Below are 12,320 nucleotides of genomic sequence, written 5' to 3'. Positions count from 1 at the left end.
TCAAAAAGGGACAATTTTTTACTCATTCTCCATTGCATTTCAATTCCAAAGAAACCTCTGCATGTGTATATGTGTCCCTGTGTGCAGTGCCCAACATCCACAAGCAGACTATTGTCAGCTCATGGCTTGGACACGAGCACACTTCTCTGGCTTAGGAACTGGCTGGAGGGCTGAGCCCAGAGAGTGGTGGTGAATGGTGCCACATCCAGCTGGTGGCCAGGTGCTAGTGGTGTTCCCCAGGGATCAGAGTTGGGCCCCATCCTCTTTAATATCTTTATCGATGATCTGGATGAGGGTATTGAGTCCATCATCAGTAAGTTTGCAGATGACACCAAGTTGGGGGCAGGTGTTGATCTGTTAGAGGGTGGAAGGGCTTTGCAGAAGGACCTTGACAGGCTGGACAGATAGGCAGAGTCCAAGGGCATGAGATTTAACTAATCTAAGTGCCAGGTTCTACACACTGGCCACAACAAGCCCATGCAGGGCTACAGGCTGGGGTCAGAGTGGCTGGAAAGCGTCCAGGCAGAGAGGGACCTGGGGGTGCTGGTTGATAGTAGGCTGAACATGAGCCAGCAGTGTGCCCAGGTGGCCAAGAAGGCCAATGGCATCCTGACCTGTATCAGGAACAGTGTGGCCAGCAGGAGCAGAGAAGTCATTGTGCCCCTGTACTCAGCAGTGGTTAGGCCACACCTTGAGTATTGTGTCCAGTTCTGGGCCCCTCAGTTGAGGAAAGATGTTGACTTGTTGAACGTGTCCAGAGAAGGGCAACAAGGCTGGTGAGAGGTTTAGAGCACAAGCCCTATGAGGAGAGGCTGAGGGAGCTGGGATTCCTTAGCCTGGAGAAGGGGAGGCTCAGAGGAGACCTTATTGCTCTCTACAACTACCTGAAGGGAGGTTGTAGCCAGGTGGGGTTGGTGTCTCCTCCCAGGCAACCAGCAACAGAACAAGAGGACACAGTCTCAAGCTGTGCCTGGGGAGGTTTAGGCTGGAGGTTACGAAGAAGTTCTTGATAGTAAGAGTGATTTGCCATTGGAATGGGCTGCCTGAGGAGGTGCTGGAGTCACCATCACTGGAGGTGTTTAGGAAGAGACTTGATGGGGTGCTTGGTGCCATGGTTTAGTTGATTAGATAGTGTTGGATGATAGGTTGGACTCTATGATCTCAAAGGTCTCTTCCAACCTGGTTAATTCTATTATATTCTTTTGGAGTGGAGCAATATTCATAAGACCTTATCCAAAGAAGTCTAATCAATATTCTGCCTCTGTAATTGAGGGCCAGAGGAAAGGAGAACAAGGAGAGTATCTCAGAACAAGGGCTTAATTTAAATGTTTTGAATAGCATTCTGGAAGAACTTTCTCCACTGTCTGTGAACCTCGGACTGCCTTGTTGGCATGGCTTCATTGGTTCCTATTGCACTATTACAGATTTTTGGCACAACTACTAATGACACGCAAGGTTTGTTGATGCAGGTGCATGTCCTGTTGTCCCAAGAAAACTTTCCATGTTTATAGCTACCAGTGCCTTGTTTTAGTTACATGCTGCAGGCACAGCACTGTTTTGCTACACTGCTAGCTGGCTCTGCATTTATGCTGAGCATGGCTGTCGTGGGGTTGGAAGGTTAAGGCCGAAAAGCCTCCTCCCTCCCCCCTGTAAGGTAAAGGGAAAGAAAATTGAAGGGAAAGGGAAAAAAAACCTCACAGCTGAATTAGCAAAGCAGTGGGTGCTGTATATTTACAAAGCAGGGAAAACGCAGGGAAATATATACAAATTTACAATATTTACAGTATATACAGAAATATACAATAAAGTAGCACAGAAATGAGAGTTCCCCCCCTCTGCTGAGGAGGGTTCCCCACCTCCGCTCCCCCCTCTCTCCCCCTTTCCCCAGAGCGGGTTAGAAAAAGGGAGAAAGAGAAAAAAGTTAGAAACAGTTATGTGTTAATTGGAAAGCAGTTAATACAGGCCTTGCAGTTCATCAGTTTCAAGGTCAAGCCTTGGCCGAAAGCCCAGAAGAGAGAGGTGCTGCCCAAAGGAGGAGCGGAAGAAAGACTGATAGAAAAGTGCAGGAATTCCCAGGAAACTCTGCTGCACTCCCAGTTCAGCAGGTGCTTCCTCCCAATCTACCAATGAAATTAGTTTAGATCCGTCTTTCGTTTACAAACATCCATCCACCATATTCCCTTTCTTAAGGGGACAGCCTCAAACGGTCACAGTACACCCCTTCTAAACAATTTCATTGGCCGTTCATACTGTCCATCCAATCCAAAACGATATTTACAGTTCGTGAGTAAAGTTCATAGTCCATTCCGGCTATGCTCAGATGTAGGTGATTCAAAAGTCCAAGAAAATCAGAAAATGAGAAAAATGGAGAACAGTTCATTCCTTCGCCGACAAAGCGAAGAAAAGGGAAACAGGGAATCTCAGGGCCTCTTAGTTGACTCAGGGATCTCAGGGATCTCAGGGTTCGTGCACCATAGATTCCTCGTTGATTCTTCCTCTGGACGCAATGTAGCTGTACAACAGTTTGAAATTAACCTCTTTCAGCTAAAGTTAAATTTCTTTGTGGTATACACTGAATTTCACCATACTCTTGCATTACCCAATAAGTGTGACCCGGACCTTCAGCTGAAACCACCCCTCTGACAGGTTTAGCCTCTCCTGAGGGTAAAAATACCCAAACAGTTTTACCTAACAGATTCTTTTCTCTAACAACAGGAACTCTATCACCTTCTACTTTCCGTAGCAAATCTGAATGTGCAGGTCCAGCTTGGTTCACTGAACCTCTACTATTTACATGCCAGGTTGCTTGTGCTAAATGTTTTTCCCTGTTTTTCAAAGATTCACCCCCAATGGCTTTAAGAGTGGTGTTCAACAAACTGTTGTAGCATTCAATCTTCCCTGAAGCTGGTGCATAGTAGGGAATATGGAATATCCACTCAATACCATGCTCTTTTGCCCAGTTCTTTACAAGGTTGTTCTTGAAATGAGTTCCGTTGTCTGACTCAATCCTCTCTGGAGTTCCGTGTCTCCACAGGATCTGTCTCTCCAGACCGAGAATGGTGTTGCGTGCAGTTGCATGTGGAACTGGATAAGTTTCCAACCATCCAGTGTTTGCCTCTACCATAGTAATCACGTATTGCTTACGAGAATGAGAACGTGGTAGAGTGATGTAGTCAATCTGCCAAACTTCACCATATTTATACTTGGACCATCTGTCACCATACCACAAGGGCTTAAGTCGTTTTGCCTGCTTAATAGCAGCACAAATGTCACAGTCATGGATGACTTGTGTGACAGCATCCATGGAAATGTCTATGGATCTGTCACGACCCCATTGGTATGTTGCATCTCTGCCTTGATGTCCTGACGAATCGTGAGCCCACCGAGCTAAGAATATCTCACCTCGGTGTTTCCAGTCGAGATCAAGATTAGAGTCCATGTCTACTTGAGAAACTCTTGCAGCTAGATCTGCCTGATGGTTGTGTTGCTGTTCCTCAGTAGCTTTGCTCTTAGGAATGTGAGCATCGATGTGTCTCACTTTCACTGGAATTCTCTCGATTCGATCAGCAATGTCCTGCCACAGGTCAGCTGCCCAAATGGGTTTTCCTTTCCTCTGCCAACCACTCTTCTTCCAGTTCTTTAGCCAACCCCATAGAGCATTGGCTACCATCCATGAGTCGGTGTAGAGATAAAGCTTTGGCCATCTCTCACGTTCAGCCACATCGAGAGCTAGCTGGACAGCTTTTACCTCTGCGAACTGCCTGGATTCTCCTTCTCCATCCTTCGCCTCTGCAACTCGGCGTGTTGGACTCCACACTGCAGACTTCCACCTTCGCTTGTTTCCAACAAGACGACAGGAACCGTCTGTAAACAAAGCATATTTCTTTTCATCATCAGAAAGGTCATTGTAAGGAGGAGCTTCCTCAGCACGAGTTACTTTCTCCTCTGGAGGTTTAGCACAGTTGATACCTTCAGGCCAACTTGAGATCACCTCCACTAGACCAGGTCTTTCAAGATTTCCCATTCGAGCTCTCTGTGTTATCAGAGCCATCCATTTAGACCATGTTGAGTCTGTGGCATGATGTGGTGTGGAGCCTTTGCCTTTGAACATCCAATTCAAAACTGGTAATCTGGGAGCTAAGAGAAGTTGTGATTCAGTTCCAATTACTTCAGAAGATGCTTTTACTCCTTCATAGGCAGCTAAAATTTCTTTCTCTGTTGGAGTATAATTAGCCTCTGAACCTCTGTAACCTCGACTCCAGAAACCAAGAGGTCGTCCACGTGTCTCACCTGGAGCTTTTTGCCACGAGCACCAGGTTGGACCATTGTCACTTGCAGCCGTGTACAAAATGTTCTTAATGTCTGGACCATCTCGGACAGGTCCCAGACCCACTGCTTGAACTACCTCTTGCTTTATTTGGTCAAAGGCTGCTTGCTGTTCAGGTCCCCAGTGGAAATGGTTTCTCTTTCGAGTCACATCATACAGAGGTTTCACAATCTGACTGTATCCAGGAATGTGCAGTCTCCAAAATCCCACTATCCCCAAGAAATGTAGGGTCTCTTGCTTGTTTTTGGGATTTGCCATGGTAGAGACTCTATTTACCACATCCACTGGAATGTGTCGGCGTCCATCCTGCCCCCGCACTCCCAGAACCTGAATCTCCGTGGTAGGTCCTTTTGCCTTGTCTCGCTTGATGGCAAAACCTGCATTCAGAAGAATGTCAATGATTTTGTTACCTTTCTCGAAGACTTCTTTAGTAGTTTTACCCCAGACGATGATATCATCGATGAACTGGATGGGTTCTGGAGCACCACCTTTCTCCAGAGCATCGTGGATCGCTGCATGACAGATGCTTGAGCTGTGGATCCAGCCCATTGGCAGCCTGTTGAAAGTGTACTGGATTCCTCTCCAGGTGAAAGCAAACTGAGGCCTGCATTCCTCTGCTATGGGAATAGAGAAAAATGCATTAGCAATGTCTATGGTAGCATACCATTTGGCCTCTTTGGATTCCAGCTCATACTGTAGCTCCATCATGTCTGGTACTGCTGCACTCATAGGTGGTGTTACTTCATTCAGGGCTCAGTACCCAACTGTCAGACGCAAGTCTCCATTCTGCTTTCGCACAGGCCACACTGGACTGTTGAAAGGTGAATGAGTTCTGCTGACGACTTTCTGACTCTCCAACTGATGAATCAGATTCTGAATGGGCAACAAAGAGTCACGGTTGCTTCTGTATTGTCTGTGATGCACAGTCTGAGAAGCAACCGGCAATTTAATGTCCTGTATCTTATGTTGTCCCACAACTGCAGATTCATCAGAAAGCTCAGGTCTAGCAGACAGCTTCAATTTTTGTCGATCAATTTCTACAGAAGCTACTCCAAAAGCCCATTTGTAACCTCTAGGGTCTTTGAAACGCTCTTCTTTCTGAAAATCAATTCCCAAAATACAAGGTGCGTCAGGTCTGGTCACAACTGTATGCTTCCTCCATTGTTTACTAGTTAAACTTATATTAACCTCCACCTTATTTAACTCTTGAGATCCACCAGTGACTCCCGGAATAGTTATAGACTCTGATCCCTGATAATTTGATGGCATTATAGTGCACTGAGCTCCTGTGCCAACCAAGGCCCTGTACTTCCGAAATTGTGAAGTGCCAGGCCACTGGATGTACACATCCCAATAGACTCTATTATCTCTGGTATCCCTCTCCTCCCCCTGGCGGGAAGCAGGGCACCCCTAGTTATGGGGAACATGCCCACATGTGCATTGCGCACAGTGTGCAGTGTTATAGCTTTGCATGTTATAACTGGATCCACTGTTGGAGCTACTAGAGTTGTTCTGGGGAATTGTGGAAGTAACAGCTACCCTTCTGGTATTGCTACCTCGGGTTCTGCCACTTTGCAATTCCCTCAGTCTCCTGAAAAATTAGAAGTTGGTTGGCCATCCTACTTCTTCATGTTCTCACCAAACTGATCACGCAGAGTGATCCAAATAGTTCTACATGATTGCCTTGGTGGTCTGTTTTGATTTGATCTGTATTGGAATGACCTCCTTGGAGGACGTGTATTCCTCACAGATGAAACTTGTATCCACCTGGAGGAAGAATTGAAATTATCCCTTTGTGCCAGTTGGGATATGGAATTTCTAAATACATCCTTTAACTCTCTCATGCAATTCTGTATATCACCAGACATAGTTTTAATGTCTGAAACCAAAGAAACACGTGTCATGCTATCCTCCAATTGTCTCATTTGATCACTGAATTGGCCAACCGTATGAGAAGCTCCACCATAATTTCTTGACGCAATTCTACTTGCCAGAATGTTTGCATAATTAGAAGGAGCAAGTTTGATGATCTTTTTAGCAAGGCCAATACCCACAGGAATGTCATCAGGATTCAGAGTTTCATGTTCACCATAGAGTAGCTCTCTTAGAGCAAATTCTCTCAGGCGCTTAATTCCCTCATCTATGGTAGTCCAGGGTTTAGGATTCCATGGAAGATCATCTCGGGAAGGATATCTCAGGGCAACCGCCATTAAAAGGCGTATTCACAGATTACCCTTACCGAGAGCCCTGCCTAGATGTCTGTCTATTCCATTATCCCTCGAGAGAGTTCCTAACTGAGCTGCTGACTTGTCTCCAACTGTTAGAGCTGGAGCACCTGTGTCATAACACCTACTAAGCCAAGCTAGAACTGGCTCCTTAACTGCCCTGGTGAAATCTTTACGGACATGACGCAATTCCTCACGAGGCTGACAGGTCCTGAGATAAATCAGCTGCTGGGTCAGTGACTTCCGGTCCCACCGAGGAAGTGGGCGGAAATGACATTGCTCCGTTAATGGCCGACAGAGAAGAAGGAGGAGGAGAAGGAGGAGACGCCATGTTGATACCAGCCGCCGCCCTTGGCAGCTTGCAGAGGGGGGAACTCTCATTTCTGTGCTACTTTATTGTAAATTTCTGTATATACTATAAATATTGTAAATTTGTATATATTTCCCTCCGTTTTCCCTGCTTTGTAAATATACAGCACTCACTGCTTTGCTAATTCAGCTTGTGAGTTTTTTTTCCCTTTCCCTTCAATTTTTCTTTCCCCTTACTTACAGGGGGGAGGGAAGAGGCTTCTTGGCCATACCCTTCCACCCCTCAACATTTTTTTCTTGGCGCCCAATGTGGGGCAGATAATTAGTTTAATTTATTACTTGATTGATTTAGTGTTTTCTAGCTGAATTAGCAAACATGAAGGTATTGTGGTTTGTGGAGCGATTATTCTTTTAAATTTTTGGGGCTCTGGTTTACAGATATTGTTTGGGTTTGATTTTGGATTACCTGGGTAAATATTTGGTGCGGACAGTTTATGTGTGGGTTATGTATAGAGTTAAACTATGGTATGGAAAATGTATTAATTTCTTATGGCCAGTGAGATACAGAAATGTTACCTCCACCACTCTCCCAATTGAGATAAAGGGTTTTAGGATTCCGCCTGAGGAGAGATTAACTTTAGGTGATGCCAGGGATCCAAAGGTGATTTATTTCATGTGTATAATTCTGCTGCTGGTGATAACTAATGTGTTTTCTCTGTATTCCTTGTGGCGAGAGACAAAGGTGTCCAGGGCGTGTTTTGTTATTAAAACTAGATCAAAAAGAAAACGCCGTGGCTCTGGATCAGTCCCAGAATCATCTAGTGATGAGGAATGTGCAGAATCTGTGTTAGTTAAAAAGAAGGATAAAAAGTTAATTGGTAAAGCAGCTCTAAATGACTTTTCTGCTGATTCTGGCAAGTTGCCAAGGGCGTCGGCTGGTATCAACATGGCGCCTGCTCCTCCATCTTCTTCTCCGTCGGCCATTAACGGAGCAACGTCATTTCCGCCCACTCCCTCGGTGGGACCGGAAGTCACTGCCCCAGCAGCTGATTTATCTCAGGACCTGTCAGCTTCCATTAAGGTGGCTGTAAATTCAAACACAGCTCCAGCTAAGGTGGCTCCTTTAAAGACTAGAAGTGGAAAGGCCAAAGATGGAGAAGAAGAGCTGGAGACTGATCCTGGTGAGGGGCCCTCTACTCTAAAAGATCCTGCTCAGGAGAAAGAGAAGGTTTGTTTTAAAGATCTAGCTAACCTAGTGAGAGCAAAGCAGGATACAGATGACGTTAGGAAAGCAGCTGGCAAAGGTGATTCTCAGCTTAAAGAGGCCCTTAGGAGAATGAGAGCAGGATTATATGGACAAAGAATTCAGGGAGACGAGGAACAAGATGATATTTCAGAATGTTCGTCACCACGGGAGGAATTGCATCATGTCCATAAAGATTTCACCAGGGCAGATAAGGAGCCAGTTCTAGCTTGGCTTAGTAGGTCTTATGATACAGGTGCTCTGGCTCTAACAGTTGGAGACAAGTCAGCAGCTCAGTTAGGAATCCTCTCGAGGGATAATGGAATAGATAGACATCTAGGCAGGGCGCTCGGTAAGGTTAATCTGCGGATATGCCTTTTAATGGCGGTTGCCCTGAGATACCCTTCCCGAGATGATCTTCCATGGAATCCTAAACCCTGGACTACCACAGATGAGGGAATTAAGCGCTTGAGAGAATTTGCTGTTAGAGAGCTACTCTATGGTGAACATGAAACTCTGAATCCTGATGACATTCCTGTGGGTATTCGTCTTGCTAAAAAGATCATCAAACTTGCTCCTTCTAATTATGCAAACATTCTGGCAAGCAGAATTGTGTCAAGCAATTATGGTGGAGCTTCTCATACGGTTGGCCAATTCAGTGATCAAATGAGACAATTGGAGGATAGCATGACACGTGGTTCTTTGGTTTCAGACATTGAAACTCTGTCTGGAAAAATTGAGAGTTGCATGAAGGATCTGAAAGATTCCATATACCAATTGGCACAGAAGGATAATTTCAATTCTTCCTCCAGGTGGATACAAGTTTCATCTGTGAGGAATACACGTCCTCCAAGGAGGTCATTCCAAAACAGGACATTCCAAAACAGGTCATTCCAAAACAGACCACCAAGGCAATCACGTAGAACTATTTGGATAACTCTGCGTGATCAGTTTGGTGAGAACATGAACCGCTGGGATGGCCAACCAACTTCTAATCTTTTCAGGAGACTGAGGGAATTGCAAAGTGGCAGAACCCAAGGTAGCAATACCAGAAGGGTAGCTGTTACTTCCACAGTTCCCCAGAACGACTCTTATGGCTCCAACAGTGGCTCCAGTTATAACATGCAAAGTTATAACCCTGCAAACTATGTGCAATGCACATGTGCGCATGTTCCCCATAACTAGGGGTGCCCTGCCTCTCGCCAGGAGGAGGAGAGGGATAAGAGAGATAACACAATCTATTGGGATGTGTACATCCAGTGGCCTGGCACTTCACAATTTCGGAAGTACAGGGCCTTGGTTGACACAGGAGCTCAGTGCACTATAATACCATCAAATTATCAGGGATCAGAGTCTATAACTATTCCGGGAGTCACTGGTGGATCTCAAGAGTTAAGTAAGGTAGAGGTTAATATAAGTTTAACTGGTAAACAATGGAGGAAGCATACAGTTGTGACCGGACCTGACGCACCTTGTATTTTGGGAATTGATTTTCTGAGAGAAGGGCGTTTCAAAGACCCTAGAGGTTACAAATGGGCTTTTGGAGTAGCTTCTGTAGAAATTGATGGACAAAAATTGAAGCTGTCTGCTAGAATAAACCTTTATTAGAATAAACCAAACCAGGTTGGAAGAGACCTTCAAGATCATCGTGTCCAACCCATCAACCAATCCAACCCACCCAAACAGCTAACCCATGGCACCAAGCACCCCATCAAGTCTCCTTCTGAACACCTTCAATGACGGCGACTCCACCACCTCCCCAGGCAACCCATTCCATAGCGCAATCACTCTTTCTGTATAGAACTTCTTCCTAACATCCAACCTGAACCTCCCCTGGCGCAGCCTGAGACTGTGTCCTCTTGTTCTGGTACTGGGTGCCTGGGAGAAGAGACCATCATCAGCCTGTCTACAACCTCCCTTCAGGTAGTTGTAGAGAGTGATAAGGTCACCCCTGAGTCTCCTCTTCTCCAGGCTAAGCAGCCCCAGCTCCCTCAGCCTCTCCTCATAGGGCTTGTGTTCCAAACCCCTCACCAACTTTGTTGCTCTTCTCTGGACTCGTTCCAGCAAGTCAACATCCTTCCTAAACTGAGGGGCCCAGAACTGGACACAGTACTCGAGGTGTGGCCTAACCAGTGCAGTGTACAGGGGCAGAATGACCTCCCTGCTCCTGCTGGCCACACTGTTCTTGATGCAGGCCAGGATGCCATTGGCCCTCTTGGCTGCCTGGGCACACTGCAGGCTCATGTTCATCCTACCATCGACCAGCACCCCTAGGTCCCTCTCTGCCTGGCTGCTCTCTAGCCACTCTGACCCCAGCCTGTAGCACTGCATGGGGTTGTTGTGGCCAATGTGCAGAACCCGGCACTTGGATGTGTTAAATCTCATGCCGTTGGATTCTGCCCATCTGTCCAGCCTGTCGAGGTCTCTCTGCAGAGCCTCTCTACCCTCCAGCAGGTCAACTCTTGCCCCCAGCGTGGTGTCATCAGCAAATTTACTGATGATGGACTCAATGCCCTCATCCAGATCATCAATAAAGATGTTAAAGAGCACAGGGCCCAGCACTGATCCTTGGGGCACACCACTAGTGACTGGCTGCCAGCTGGATGTGGCACCATTCACTACCACTCTCTGGGCTCGGCCATCCAGCCAGTTCCTAACCCAGCTCAGAGTGCTGCTGTCCAAGCCATGGGCTGACAGCTTGGCCAGCAGTTTGCTATGGGGGACGGTGTCAAAGGCCTTGCTGAGGTCCAGGCAAACTACATCCACAGGCCTCCCCACATCCACCAGGCGGGTCACCTGATCATAGAAGGAGATCAGGTTGGTCAGGCAGGACCTGCCCTTCCTAAATCCATGTTGGCTGAGCCTGATCCCTTGGCCATCCTGTAAGTGTTGTGTTATTGCACTCAGGATGACCTGTTCCATGATCTTGCCTGGCACTGAGGTCAGGCTGACAGGCCTTTAATTCCCTGGCTCATCCAACCGGCCCTTCTTATGGATGGGCACCACGTTGGCCAGCTTCCAGTCCTCTGGGACCTCGCCAGTGAGCCAGGACTGCTGAAAAATGATGGAGAGCGGCTTGGCCAGCTCCTCTGACAGCTCCCTCAGCACCCTAGGATGGATCCCATCTGGTCCCATGGACTTGTGGGGATCCAGGCGGCTGAGCAGATCACCAACTACCCCATTTTGGAACAGTGGAAAACTATGCCGCTCCCTGGCTCCTTCTGCCAGCTCTGCAGGCCAGCTGTCTGGAAGACATTCTGTCCTGCTAGTAAAAATTGAGGCAAAGAAGGTGTTAAGTATCTCTGCCTTTTCCTCATCCCTTATCACAACGTTCCCCTCCGTGTCCACCAAGGAGTGGAGGTTGTCTCTGCCCTTCCTCTTACTATTAATGTATTTATAGAAGGACTTTTTGTTGTCCTTCACAGCAGAGGCCAGACTAAGCTCCAAATGCGCTTTTGCCTCCCTAATTTTCTTCCTGCAAGACCTAGCAACATCCTTAATTTTTTCACGGGTTGCCTCCCCTCTCTTCCAAAGGTGATACACCCTCTTTTTTTCCCTTAGTTCCATTAAGAGTTCTTTAACCATCCAGGCTGGCCATCTGCCCCGGCGGCTCATCTTCCGGCACATTGGCACAGCCTGTCCCTGAGCCTTCAACAGTTCTTCCTTGAAGTAGGACCAGCTCTCCTGGACCCCTTTGTTTTTAAGGGCTTTATCCCAAGGAACCCTCTGAATTAGTTCCTTGAGTAGCCTGAAGTCCGCCCTCCGGAAATCCAGAGTGGAGGTCTTCTTGCTACCCTTCTTAGCTTGACCAAATAATGAGAATTCAATTATCTCGTGGTCACTGGCCCCTAAACACCCTCCGAGCACCACATCACCCACCAGCCCTTCCCTATTGGTGAAGAGGAGGTCAAGCATAGCCTTGCCCCTGGTAGGCTCTCGCAGCACCTGGGATAAGAAGCTGTCCTCCATGCATTCTAAGAACCTCCTAGATTGCCACTTCTCTGCTATGTTAAGATCCCAGCAGATATCAGGCAAGTTGAAGTCACCCATGAGAACAAGGTCAGGCGATCTTGAGACAGCCTTAAGCTGCCTATAGAATGACTCATCAACATCCTCCTCCTGGTTGGGTGGTCTATAACAGACTCCAACCAGGTTGTCTGCCCTGTTGGCCTTCCCTCTAATTCTTACCCACAGGCACTCAACCCGATCGTCCCTA

General features: G+C 47.0%; 1 protein-coding gene across 1 annotated transcript in view; it reads left to right on the top strand.

Annotated features, from left to right (window-relative positions):
• LOC137443319 (phosphatidate phosphatase LPIN1-like) overlaps positions 1-12,320 on the top strand; it is a 106,405-nt gene that overhangs the window by 51,118 nt on the left and 42,967 nt on the right.

Source organism: Melanerpes formicivorus, unplaced genomic scaffold, assembly GCF_026170545.1.
Source record: "Melanerpes formicivorus ecotype bairdi unplaced genomic scaffold, bMelFor1.0.p_v2 SCAF_9, whole genome shotgun sequence".
Lineage (NCBI taxonomy): Eukaryota > Metazoa > Chordata > Aves > Piciformes > Picidae > Melanerpes > Melanerpes formicivorus.
Note: the sequence above shows the minus strand (reverse complement) of the source record. Positions and strands in the feature narration are given on the sequence as shown.